Source organism: Oryctolagus cuniculus, chromosome X, assembly GCF_051225735.1.
Source record: "Oryctolagus cuniculus isolate XC-2025 breed Fujian yellow rabbit chromosome X, ASM5122573v1, whole genome shotgun sequence".
Taxonomy (NCBI): Eukaryota; Metazoa; Chordata; class Mammalia; order Lagomorpha; family Leporidae; genus Oryctolagus; species Oryctolagus cuniculus.
In genome coordinates this window covers 109,669,288-109,683,905 of record NC_142888.1, presented here as the reverse complement: position 1 = coordinate 109,683,905, position 14,618 = coordinate 109,669,288, and the positions used below count along the sequence as shown (strand labels likewise).

The window sequence follows — 14,618 nt, the reverse complement described above, 5'->3', positions numbered from 1 at the left end:
ATCTCACTTCCCATGTTGGATCACTCTCCCCTTTATTTATTCTATCGGATAGTGTTAGCAGGTACTAGACTTGCTTATGTGCTCCCTTTGACTCTTAGTCCTTTCATTATGATCAATTGCGAACTGAAATTGATCACTTGGACTAGTGAGATGGCATTGGTACATGCCACCTTGATGGGATTAAATTGGAATCCCCTGGTATGTTTCTAACTCTACCATTTGGGGCAAGTCAGCTTGAGCATGTCCCAAATTATATATCTCTTCCCTCTCTTATTCCCACTCTTATGTTTAAAGTCATAATCATAAACAAATAAAGAGTTGCATATATTTCTTTGTTAGAAAAGCAAACAGAAAAAACATATGCAGTTCAATATCCACTGGGTTAGGCTCTAAGAGGCAACTCAACAATGGGTCACATGCCAGCAAAGAAACACCTATAGATAAACCCTGACCATTCTATTGCTGAAACCTGAAGACTAAAAGGCAGAAGCTAACAAGAATGACAAGTCTGTGAAGGAGCTGGTTATCTTGCTTTATGAAACTGCACTCATTTCTTCTGGCTTCAGTCAGGAAGATCTTTAGAAACGTGATAACAGGATCTCCAGAATGATCAAACTTCGTCCGGTCACAGATGAAGATGACCCAACTGCTGATGACATTAATGCTGCTGTAACCACAGAAACGCTGCCCCTTGAAGGCGAGAATGACATGTCACGCATGGAAGAAATAGACTAAGCTGTGCCTGATAGATGACTTGTACACGTGTTCAATATTTTATCTTCATTTCCTCTGATAATATGTTTTCAAGGATTTTTTCTGTATTTTTGTTAACATTAAAAATCTGTATGGCATGATAATAACTACTTAAGAGGAAGATAAGATTTCTTTCTGCTTCTAAGTGACACTGTGATATGTTAGGCAGAGCAGACATAATAATGCTTTCTAGTTTCACATGGGCTTATTATAATGCTTGTGGTAAGATGTATGTAACTCATCATTAACTTTGTGGTCTAAAGTGTTTAGCTATCAATCCAGATTCCTTAGTAAACCAAATCTTTTTGTCACTGAAGTATTCTAAGATATACCTTGGTGTTTAAAAGAAAAATGTTAGCTGAAATGGCTTGAGTTTCATTTCATAGGATATACTTTGTAAACTTTCCCCTGTAGTTACAGATCCTGCATGCACTCATCCTCTAGAAATAGGCTAAGCTGAAAAAACCTGATGGGAGGAACTCTCCATGGGACTTGTTTCCAAAGAAAAGTATTGTTAAGGGGAACAAAATTATAAACCTATGTAGGTGTGCTGTGAAAGTGTTAAAAAGTAAGTCAGTGAGCTTTTTGGATGCAAATGTAGTGCCCAAGTCATTTTGCTTTAGAAGGTTGTAACAAATACAGATGGGTTTTAAAAAAATGGGTCAGTACAAATATTGCAGCTAGGAGGAAGAGAAGCACCAATGCATGGGGACTTTATCATCAAAACCCAATGTGCATCCCGGAATGTTTTAGCAAGATTTTTAAACACAAGAATGAAAGACAAAATCCAAAAGGAGGGAAAGCATAGGGGATCCTTACAATATTAAAATAAGCCTATTATTTCATTTCAAAATATAGCATAAGAGACATCAAGAAATGGACAGGAGATGAAAAAGTTAACAGAAGTCCTAATGACTGTGAAATGTTGAAGACCATAGGACAGAGGACTCAACAGAGAGGTAACATCTTGTCTACAAAGTTTCCCACATGGGGACCATACAAACCAAGGAATATGGTGTGTGACTTATGTAGTCACACAGGGCCTCACACTTACAAACAACCTACACTTTGTCTAATGCTCTGTTATTGTCTTAAATTTTGAATAGTATTTTAAAAATGGGCTCTGCATTTTCATTTTTCATTGAGTTCCCAAAATCATGTATCCAGTCCTAGCTAGGAAGCTAATACCCAAGAATTTTTGAGAATGGAGGAAAATATAAAGGTGAAAAACATGCCAGATTAAATATACAAACCAACAAAAATGAATGGAAGTTGCCAATATTTCTATGTTCTAAATTCTGTAATACTCCTTGAAATTATTGGTCCATTAATTAGAAATTTCATCTCACATTAATGGTATCTTTCCAAAATTTCCCCATGTCTTTACTGTTGGGAATTTTGTGGTATTTTTAAAGAATTAGTTATTTATTTGAAAGGCAGAGTCACAAAAAGAGAGAGCAGGGAAGAGATCTTTTATCAGCTGTTTCACTCCCCAAATAGCCACAATGGCCATGGCTAGCCAGGTTGAAACCAGGAGCCAGGAGCTTCATCCAGATTTCCCATGTGAGTGCAGGGGCCCAAGTACTTGGGCCATTTTCCAATGCTCTCACAGGTGCATTAGCAGGGGAGCTGGATCAGAAGTGGAGCAACCAGGACTGGAACTGGAACCCACACAAGATGCCGGTGTTGCAGGTGGCGGCTTAACCTGCTATGCCTCAATGCTGACCCTTATGGGTTTTTTTAAAGTGAATTTTCTGTTTTCATAATTCACATTTAAAAATTCAGTTTCTAATATTTTTGGCAATGAAAATGGCTTTACAACCAAAAAACTGTGAATTTTTCATTAAATTATATTTGAAGATTTGTAATCCATACCAGGAGTAGAAATGGTTGAAGCTATCCAAAGACAATTGATGAATTTCTAAAGGATAAAACCTAATGTGGTTGGGTTACAAGAAATATACAACAAGTTGTCTTCCCAGCCACTACTAAATTATGAATACTTTAAATGTCAACTTATTGCTTCAGGGATCACAAAAGCAAGAGGTGCTGCCATTCTAATTGCTTAAAACTTCCAACTTGTTGTCCAAGGGCTTGATATAGAGCCTGATATGTAATCTTACCTTAGCTAAAGGCAATCAGCTGAGCAAGTCATTAATAAGATACTTGCTTTAAGGGTGATGTGCCCACAAAATACATTTCAGAGCTCAATCCTTTAAAAAAGGGTTTAAGATTTGGTGAAGACTGATGGATAAGTAGCAGACTCTAATGAGCTATAGAATGCAGATATATCCAACTTCATCTGTCACTACTATGGAATCAAAGCATCTGGGCTTCTCACTGTTGCCATCTTAGTTGCAGAGGGTACAGGCCATCTATAGGAAAATACATATTGCTTAAATCCAACTATCAAAAAAATTACTAGCTTGGATTATCTTATAACTTCCTCAGTTTGAGCGTGTCTGTGTGAGCCAATATGAACAACTATGCTGGCCAACATTGGCTGGGTCTCTTTAAAGCTTTATGAGCGGAGAAACATGCAAAGGACCTAGAATGGAGGCATCATAATTCCATTTTGTGAGGAAGCAGTGCTAATCAAGCTTTTAGTTACAACTAATTTCTCTCATCACCCCAATTCTTCACGTGAGTTGCCTTGTATATTGTTTAAGAGGCAGTTAACGGAATGGTTAAAAGGATCCCCACCATTGCCACCTCAGAACATATAAAACTCTGAGTAGCAGGTAGTCCTTGGAGAGAGAATACACCGATAGGACTTCCCCATTGTCTCCCAAAATAATGGTGATAAAGACCAACATGCATTTTGCACATATCACTGTCAAATATTTTGTAGCATTATTTCCCTAACTTCTTGAAGTCTAATTTTGCAGATGATGGAACAGAGGCTCAGTAAGGACATACCATGAGTTGGTGGCAGAGTCAAATCTGCAAGTCTGTCTGAATGCAGAACTGGTCTGTTTCATTGCCTCTCAGCAACTGGCTGGAGATACTGTGAGCAGAATGAAAGAAGTACGAGGGAAATTCCCAGAAGTTTGTGGAAATGCTATTAAAAATGAAGTTTATTTCGGTGTAAAAAATTTTGAAATCCATCCAGAGTTTGTTCATTGGTGGCATTTCCCCAAACTTTGGAAAGATTCCTTTGTGTGCATTTCACATGCACTCAGTAAAATCCAGGATGATTAAATTTGGACTCTTCACTTAAATATCTGTATATTGTCACTTCTGTATTCAAAAATTTTCTAGAATAATACATTTCATATATGGAATTCAAAGCCCTCTATCATCTAGCCCCGCCCACATTTCTATATTTTTGAGGGTACTTCAAACAGTTTCTGGAAAGTGCACATTATGAAAAAACTTGTTCATGGGTTTCCAATATTATGTGCCAAAATAAAGTTACCTTTTATTTCAATTTTTCCTCATTTTTCCAAGAACAGTTATGGAAATAAGCATGTCAGTTTTTATCCCAAGTTCTTGCAGCCACAGAGATAAGAATTCAAAGCAGAGACATAAACACAGTGCACAAGTGAGAGCAGAACTCATTTAAAGGTGAGAGAATGAACATGCATTTACACATGAAGTGTGGACAACCACATTGGGAGAGATACTTGTCATGAGTGGGCTAGAGAGTTGCCTATGAGGACAAATCATGGAAGGAGGCCAGAAAAGGAATCAAAATCCAAGGGCTGAAAACCAAAAAGCAAAGGTCCATTCCCATATGTAACAGTTTTACGGGATAGGGGGTGGTCCCCCAATTGGATATACAAATGGGGTGGAGTCTGGGTGGAGGCTAGTGTGCTGTGAGGCTTTCTGAGAGCTTCATGGTGCCTCCATGTGGAGTTTAACTTCCATGTGGTCATCATGGCATCTGCTCCTTCCTGATCCCTGTTGGAATACTGGTGCATCATGGGAAAGTGGTCATGTTGCACTGACAGGTAAGCGGTGGAGTTTGTAAAACTGAAGGCAGAAATTATCAGTAACATCTGCCAGCTCACCTAGTCTTAACTAAGCTTCCTACCTAGATCTTCCATATCAGAACCTTCATATTTCTCTCTACTTTATATCACATATTTTCTGACTCAATCATTCATTGAATAAAAAATTCAGCAGAGGTCTGTATTAATCAATGTGGGCTACCCATAACAAAATACCATAGACTGGGTGGCTTAAGCAATACACAGTTGTTTAAAATGAAACACCTTTCTTTCTTGCCCAATCACTAGTAAGTTTAAACAGTTTAGGGTTACCAACCATTTGTCTCCTCATAATTTGCCACTAAGAGTCTTTAGAGGATGATTCCAATTAGATTGATATCATGGAGAAAAACACAGAAGTACATACAATCGGAGGTCTTGGCTGGGATCTTGGTGTTACAAGACAAACACAATCCCTGCCCTCCTGGCATTGCCAGTCTAGAACACCATGAGCTCTTCTAGCTGCCGCCTTGATGTTTTCACCTTTGTAATTAAACTTCTTGAACAGTATATTCATCATGTACATTTTTGTATCTCCAGCTCACTGCATAAGCAGCTGCAGTGTATCATTTCCCACTCAGGGAAATGCTTCGTACCAAATCCATCAGCTGTCTCCATTTCCCCCACCTCCTACTAGTACAAATCCAATAGACCTAGTTAGTTACATTTTACTTGACATCTCTGGAATGTTTGACATCACTGGCCCATCAGAGTACACGGAATTCTCTCTTCCTATCCTTCTTTGTGGTTCTTGATTTCCCCCTCTAACCTCTCCTACTTGATCATCCACAGTTTCTCACAATGCTGGTGTTTCTCAAGGTTCTGCTCTTAGCTCTCTTTCATTGTAGACCTGCTAAGTAAGTTGAGCCAAATGCATGTTTATTTGTTCATCTTAAGGAAGTAATTCATTTTTTTGTGGCTGCAAAATTTTTCAAACTATACAGTGACACAAGCCAACTCTATGCACAAAGTCTGGTTCAATAAGATTCAAGGAGTTTTTAAAAAATATAATATGAGACAACAGTCATAGCAGAGTAAAACATTCTTGCAACTCCAAGTACAATAATGATTTCTTCCAATGTGGGGTTCCTTTTACACAATGTCATGGACAAGCATGTTGAAGATAATCTATATCCTATTACCACATCAAAGAATAATGTAAATAGGATGTGATGATATAAAAAATAAAATAAGACATAAAATCCTCCCTAATTTTCACTGAATGTCTTGGTGACTAATTCTTCTGGAGTTGTTAAGGTATATTATATAGCTTGGATTTATAATGTGAAATATATAGACGTATATGTATATGTACATATGTATGTATACATATATAAAGAAAGATTAGCTATAGATATCCTGACATTTCTACATATAAATTTGGAAATTTAGATATTTATATATGAATGAAACGTATGAATATCATGGCCTTTGGTAATTTTAGCATCAATCACTCTTACTGGAATCTGCACTTGTGGAAGAAACAGTTATAGTCCCCTTTAGGATTTTTTCTTTCATCCTTGAGAAATCTAGTACTTTGTTCAGGAACACTCTCCTTTCTCTCAAAGTAATCCTGAAAGACACACTGGTCAAATCCAATGCTAATGAAATCTGAGGGTCTAGTGTTTTTATTATTGCTGGAAATCAATAAGTTGTAACTTTGTGCTTTGAGAAAGTTTGTTATATAGGTTGCAATTGTCTAGAAACAGATTTTAACATTTATAGTGGAGGTTAGCGTTCTCTCTCCCCAAAAAGATGCTTACCTCAGACCAAAGGTAGAGGTCGAAAATTTTCTGTGGTAAATTGAAGAGGGCAATAAAGATTGCAGGAGTTGACTATTAAATAAAAAGTGAAGCCATCATTAGATGAAATGGTGTGTTGCAGCCAGTTTATTTATGTTTGAAGTTGAACATTAAATTCCACATACAACCTATCACAGGTGTTTCATAACCTATGATGGTACTTTCCATCCCTGAAGTCAGAAGCCACTTATTAACATTTTATTAAGACTACATCACAGTATTCTCATTGGAATGAAATACTCAAAAGAGTTCTGAAACCACCCCGCAATTAGCTCCTTTGCATATACAAGAGCTAACACCTGCTCTGAAACTATATTTTTCAGGAGGACCTACTGGTCTCCCTGAAAGTGAAAGAAAATGGCTGCTACCAAGAACAACAAGTGAAACCCTGGGGGTGCAAACTGTTGAAATCTTTACTTAATGCATACTAAACTGATCCTGTGTAAAAAAAAAAAAAAAAAAAAAAAAAAGAAACTATCAACTCCCAACTTGACTCTCACTGGGATTAAACATGACAATAGGTCTGATCTGATTTCATCATCATTTAAAAAATCATCTATTATTTTTCACTTTATGTTTCTGGGTGGGAGCAAACTGTTGAAATCCTTACTTAATGTATACTAAGCTGATCTTCTGTATATTAAGATAATCGAAAATGAATCTTGATGTGAATGGAAGGGGAGAGGGAGTGGGAAAGGGGAGGGTTGTGGGTGGGAGGGACGTTATGGGGGGGAAGCCATTGTAATCCATTATTCATACTTTGGAAACTTATATTCATTAAATAAATAAAAAAAAAAAAGAGAAACCTAAAAAAAAAAAAAAGAAAAGAAAAATAAATAAGGCTAAAATATCCCCCTTCATGGCTAGGTGAGAACTACAGGTTGTGAGAAAGAAATATGGGGCAGGTTCATTTTTACAGTGAGGTTGTTTGAGAGAAAATCCCATTGGACGGTCCTGGGATACATGTTATTGGGAGCCTCACAGGGAAAACATTGAACAGTTGTGTGCAAGAGGCAGACAAGGTGAGAGAGGCCCAAGATGGGGACAGGTACCCCAATTGAAACTCATTGACTTTACAGTTTTTTGAAAAAAAAGTTCTACTGATCAACTGAGAAATTATTCTCTCTCCCCCCCAACATTCTGCCTTGCAAATAAATGAATAAATACAAGTTTAATATACAAATTAAATTGTGTAGGTACTATATGAGAGAGTCAGGATGAGGGGCAAACATTTGGAACATCTGAAACATTTTCTGGAACACAGCAAGTATCATGCACTTGTGAAATAAAAAAATTTAAAATGGTGTTGAGGATCTTGTTTTTCTAACTTAATTAAAAATTGGGGGTGGGGATAGGATCATGCCATTGATACAACAAAAGATGTTTCTATCTCTGCACACATGGATTCACCTCATTCCTATTAATGGATGAAGGTGCACGTGAATATACCATAGTTTATTTATTTATTTATTTATTTATTTGACAGGCAGAGTGGACAGTGAGAGAGAGAGACAGAGAGAGAAAGGTCTTCCTTTGCCGTTGGATCACCCTCCAATGGCCGCCGCTGCAGCCGGCGCACCGCGCTGATCCGATGGCAGGAGCCAGGAGCCAGGTGCTTTTCCTGGTCTCCCATGGGGTGCAGGGCCCAAGCACCTGGGTCATCCTCCACTGCACTCCCTGGGCATAGCAGAGAGCTGGCCTGGAAGAGGGGCAACCGGGACAGAATCCGGCGCCCCAACCGGGACTAGAACCCGGTGTGCCGGCGCCGCAAGGTGGAGGATTAGCCTATTGAGCCACGGCGCCGGCTCTATACCATAGTTTATTTAACCAGTTCCTTCAGAATCTACATTTAGGTAATTTCATGTTACTTCCTATTACCTGACTACCTTCCTCCTACATATACCTTCACCCATTTGGGATAGTAACCACTGTCATATTCTAAAATGATTAAAAACTCCAGAACTTATGTGAAAATCAGAACTATGTGTGATAGTAAAATAATAGATGCTTTCTTGTTAAAGTCATGCTTGTCAAAGCACATTCTCATTATTTGCATTGTCATTTTAACAGGGTTCAGAAATAATAGTTAAAGCAGTTTGAAAGGAAGAAATAAGGAAGATAGATATATTTTGGAAAGTAGAATAATTGCCATATTTTGAGGAAAACATGTGAGTGTGGATCTGAGAAATTTGGGATGATTAACTGGAAAAAGAAACAGAATTATCTGCCACACAGTTTAGTATCAAAACACATTTCAGTTCCTATCTTGCCTAACTAAACATTATAGGATTTACCCTATGGCTGTAGTTACGCAGCAATATCTCCAGTGAGTTAAGAATCCATGCTATATACACCTTACAGCTTTTGTGGATAATTATTATGCTTTATTCCTTCAGCCAGAAAATAATGATTATTTACTACATAACCAGTACTAGTCATTTTTCATAATATGATGATAAATAAGATAAATCTTTTGTTTCCCAGGGACTCACAAGTCTAGAAAAGGAGTTAAATCATACATGCAAACAGGTGAAATATCAGATAAGAAATGAGGATCAAGTAGAGTTCTATACTTTAATACACTGATTACAGGAATATGCTACTTTGCATAGCAAAAAGGATTTTTCAGATGGAAATGAAATCATACACATTGAAACAGAAGATCTTCCTGAATGATCTGGGTGAGCCAAATCTAATCACATGGGTTTTTCAAAGTAGAGAAGGTTCTCTGGCTGATATAAGAGAGATTCAGTAGAAGGCAAAGTCAGAGAGATTCCAAGCTTGAGGAGGATTAGAGGCCCAAGGAATGGAGTGCTCTAGGCACCAAGGGGGACCTCAGAAGACAGCGAGAAAGAAATAGGGACCTCAGTCCTAAAGTCACAAGAAACTGGATTCCACCAACAACCTAAATGATCTTGGAAGAAAATTCTTCCCAGAGTCTCCAAGTAAGAGCCCAGCTGGCAAGCACATTGATTCCAGTCTCGTGAAACTTGGAGTGGAGAAACCAGCCTAGCCTGCCTGGACTTCTGACTTACAGAATTTGAAGGGCATAAATTTGTATTGTTTGAAGATGCTCAGTGGGTGGCAATTTGACATGGAAGCAATAGAAGACTAGCAAAAGTGCTTGAGAATTCAGGGTGATGAAAAGATGACCTCATAGAAATGTAATCTGGGAAGACTCATTGTAGGGCAGGTTGAAGGAATATTTGGCTAATCCATTTTTTTCAAGAGTTGCAAGAAGGCTGGAAAGGTGAGCAGGTGTCAAATCACAGGACTCTCACATTCTTAAAGCAAAAGAACCTGAGATTTTTCCAGAGACATCAGAATACCATGGTTTTGAGCAAAGAAATGATATGATTTGACTGGTACTGTGGGTGCCTGATCTGATATCATTATTAAAGATCTTTCTGAATATGTTGAAGATATTGTCCAGTTTGTCTCTTGTGCTTCTCTTATAGATGAACTGCTAGAGTTTGCTGTTTGTGTCCTCCAACATCTCACACATTGAAGCCTAATTCCCTATGGGAGGGTATTAGAAGGTAGAAATATTATGTGGTGATTAGGTTATGAGCACAGAACTCTTATGAAGGAATGCGTGCCCTATCAAACGGATGCCAGAGAAAATACTGGCCCCATTCCATTATGTGAGGACACAAGAAAACTGCCACCTATGAACCATGAAGTGGGACTTTACTAGACACTGATTCTGTGCCCTGATCTTGAACTTCTCAGCCTCCGTAACTGTGAGAAATAAATTTCTGTTATGTGTAAGCCACCAAATCCATGGTTATTTTTTTTTTCTACAGCAGCTGAAATGGATTAAAATGAGGATGTTAGGATCAATTATTCCTTGAATGCAAGAGAAATTAGAAACGATTTTGACCTGATTGAAAAGAAAATATACATATAAAAATTTGTGTGATGTCATGAAAGCTATGTACAAGGATGTTTATTGTGCTAAATGCTTACATTAGAAAGAGAGGGCTGGCGCTGTGGAGTAGTGGGCTGGCATCCCATGTGGGCATCGGTTTGTGTTCCAGCTGCTCCTCTTCCAATCCAGCGCTCTCCTTATGGCCTGCGAAGTTGGCAGAAGGTGGCCCAAGTGTTTGGGCCCCTGTACCCATGTTGGAGACCAGGAGGAAGCTCCTGGCTCCTGGCTTCGGATTGGCCAGCTCTGGCTGTTGTAGCCATTTGGGGAGTGAACCAGCAGATGGAAGACCTTTCTACCTATGTCTCTTCCTCTCCATAACTCTGCTTCTCAAATATATAAATAAAATCTTTATAAAAGAAAAGACAAAAGTCAGGATTGGTCTTGCAGCATAGTGAGTAAAGCCTCCGCTTGGGATGCTGGCATCTCATTTGGGCACAGGTTCATGCCCAGCTGCTCCACTTCCAATCCAGCTCCCTGATAATGCACCTGGGAAAGCAGGTGAAGCAGCAGAAGACGACCGAAGTGCTTGGGCCCCTGCACCCATGTGGGAGACTCAGAAAGATTCCTGGCTCCTGGCTCCTGGCTCCTGGCCTCTGACTTCAGCCTGGTCCAGTCCCACCCATTGTGGCCATTTGGGAAGTGAACCAGCAGATGGAATCTCTTCTCTCTCGCTCTCGCTGTTTCTCTCTCCACCCCATCTCTCCCTCTCTCTCTGTAATTCTGACTTATAAATAAAGTAAATCCTAATAAAATTATTAAAGGAATAAACGAGAGCAACTAGCCTCATAATTCTTCATTCTACACAAATAGAATGCATCCTATGCATGTAGATCCATTGAAACAGGCAAACGACACTTACAGATGTTTGAAACTATATCTCATGTGTTTGAAGACACATAGACTGTCCAGTAGCAATCCACAGTCAGGAATCCTCCCTAAGGTCCAGTTCAGATATATATGGTACTCCGGCTTCCTGCTCTCACTGTCATTTCTCCTCAGGTTCTAGTTAGAGAGACAGATGTTCTCACATGTGTGCAGACCTCAGAGTGGTCCTGAGGATTGGGCCCTGGTGTCAACCTCTCTTTCCTGCTTTTCTTCTTATGGGTATAATCCCAGCGTTGCTTTGGGAAGCTTCTAAGCTCTCAGTCCATCCTCTGCTCCTCACCTTACAAAAATCCACTCAGCAGCTCTCCAGAACTAAACTATATTTGCAGCAATGTCTCCACCAGTCACCCTTCCAGAGGCCTCTGTCCTGATGGAGTTGATGACAAGAAGTCCTTGAGTCAGACAGCAGAACTTTCCCCAGGAAGAGGAGGGATCCTTGTTAAGTTGGGTAGCCAATGCCAGTGGCCAGACTCAAGAGGAGCAGTAAATCTTGCTGTTTGCTCAGGTAGGAGATTTTGCCTAGGCCACTTGGATGAAGGATCCAGCTTTAAGGGTAATAGCCATTTGAATGCTTTTTCACAGACATGATATCCAAGAGGCAGCATAGTCACTGACAGCATCAATTTTGAAGCTAGCTCATGTTAGTTTGTAAACCAACTCCATTTAACCATTGCAAATCACTTTTCTGTGCCTCAGTATCCTCATAGTAACTATAACTACCTCATAGCACTGTTGTAAGCATTAATGAATTGATAAACTTATGAAGCACTTGAAATAGGGCCACAACATTATAGACACAAGACAAGTCTCTACTATTATGATCTCTGCTGACTTGTCATAACCTCTCTATGAACATTCAAGGCTGCATTCAGTCTTCTCCAAAAGCAAGCGCGCACACGCACACACACACCCCTTAGCCACTCTGAGAAGACTCCAAGGCTCATAACAATTTCATGAACAAATTCTGGGACTGGAAAACAAAATGTCAGCCTACAAGCAAGCAACTACTTTGTTGATCCCTGATGGACATTAACCAGTGCACCTTGTCTGAAGCATACAGCTCTGCATTTCTCTTTTAATGGAAGGAGGTTAATCCAATCCAATCATAACACACTTAGACTGGACAGATTTACTGGATTGCTTACGTCTGGAAGGATATGAATCTTTTAAAACACTTACATAAAGCAATTGGCCTTTGAACGGCAGACTACTAAATTAGTGAATTCACTATTTCTAGATGGTCTGATAATAGAGGTTAATAGGACAGCTAAACAAACAGGCAAGAAGCTATATGGAAGTAGGGACCCCAAATTCACAAACTAGGACAAAATGACCAGATATCTAGATTCTATCTACCTCCAAGGCAGTTCTGCCCTTTTACTATTATGTAAAGTACTAAATTTAATATTAGGTAAAGCACAGTCTTATGTAAAGTATTAAGGATGTGCGTCAATTGAACAACATAATGATCCAACAGATATCATCAGGGGACAGAAACTAAGCAACGATGTGCAGAAAAGTAACAGTGAATGAAACCCTGGTAACCAACTTGTCTTTAACAGCACTGATACTAAGATGGAAAGAAAGCTGCTGCACACTGATTCTTCATTGCAGCCTCTACACGCTGCTGATTACACCCATTCCTTGCAAGTTTCTGTAGATTTTTACTATTCCCATTTTGTGGATTCTGAAACAGATTCCACAAGAATTCTCAAAATGCCCAGAAAATAACCAACCAGGAAATTTGCCAGCCCACCAGTTCAAAATTTGATAAGGCAACACTCGCCAGAAAGCCTAATGCTATGTGTGCTATGTCAGTAGAGTAATTGTTTTGGAAATTTCACCACTGCTCATGGACCCCCTAGTATGTTCCAGAGGAAAGTGGGAGATGAAGAGGGGGGAAGGAAGATTAACAGAGCAAAAAGGACAAGCAGCAAGGACACAGTAAAGTCACATGACAACGCATTGCTTTGAATTTTAGCCCTTTGTGTGGATCACTTCTACTCAGCTATGACAAAAGCAGAGAGGCAAACAACTGACCAATTTATCTGAAGCATTTGGGAAGGTAGAAAAACACTGAAATTTGGTTCTAGCCCCATCACCATCATAGACAATTCCCAATTTCTCTGTGCTTCAGTTACTTCCTCTATTCAAAAAAAAAAAAAAATGAGGAAAAGTGGGACTTCCGGAATGATGGCTTAAAGGAGCTCAGTGAATCCTCTCTCCAGAAAAAAAATGGAACCACTGAAAATCATATACAACGATCATTTTAAGTCTGTAGTTATTGTGTTGAGGTCACATAGAAATGGAGAAATAGTCATCCAAGTAAATTTACTAATGATTACTAATTTACTAATTTACAGAGAAAACTTTGAACATCTTACCCACTCCTTTCAGCTCCATACTTTGGAAACTCTAACCCAGGCAATGTGTAACCAAGAAGACAAGAGTTCCTCTCTCCACAGATCCTGGTCTGACGTCATGCTTTCACTCTGGGAGGATGAGAATGCAGGTGTTTCTCATTCCTCCTGCACCATGGTGCAGAAGCAATAGTCTAGGCAGGTGTGGGACCCTCTTCCCCCATGAAGCCTCCACTTTTAAGGCAGCAGCTCCATTCCAGGTGTAGTAAGCCAAGAGCCCTCACCTAGGTCATCCCAGCCTCAGCTTGCTGTTAGGATTACTTCAATGCCAGGAAGATGCAAGCCAGGGTTTGAAAACCCCTCCATTACCAACCTCATAGGGTGGTATTCTTCCTGCAGGAAGAGGTGATCCCTGGCCCCAGCTTTAGGGCAGTGGCCCTAAAGGTGAAGAGCTCCATAGCTCTGTCTGAGGTAACTAACTTCACTTGGAACAGTCTATGGAGAATTCCAAGCCTATGGGTGTTCTTGAAAACGTTGGAGATCTTAGTGAGGACCAATTAAGAGATCCCAGAAACCCCACAATAAAAGTAAAATAGCAGAGGATCCAGAAGTTCAATAGAGAAAGAGATGTTTAAGAAGATCCCTTCTAGCATCGTAGTTATATCTGCTCAGTGAGGAAGACTGAGCATGTGATAGACTGTGGCCACTGAAAAGCAATTAGGACAGAACATGGACAGGCTTGAAAGCTTTCCCCAAGCAACATAAAGACCTCTCAATGTACTGTGGAAGCTTCATGGACACAATCAGTATCCAAAGTTGCTACAGTAAATGGTCTACAATGTCCAGTTTTCAATTAAAAATTGCAAGACATATAAAATAAAAAGTAACTGTGACC

At 39.4% G+C, this 14,618-nt stretch overlaps 1 pseudogene; it reads right to left on the bottom strand.

The window, feature by feature from the left end:
• LOC100344611 (RING finger protein 214-like) overlaps positions 1-14,618 on the bottom strand; it is an 80,225-nt pseudogene that overhangs the window by 30,882 nt on the left and 34,725 nt on the right.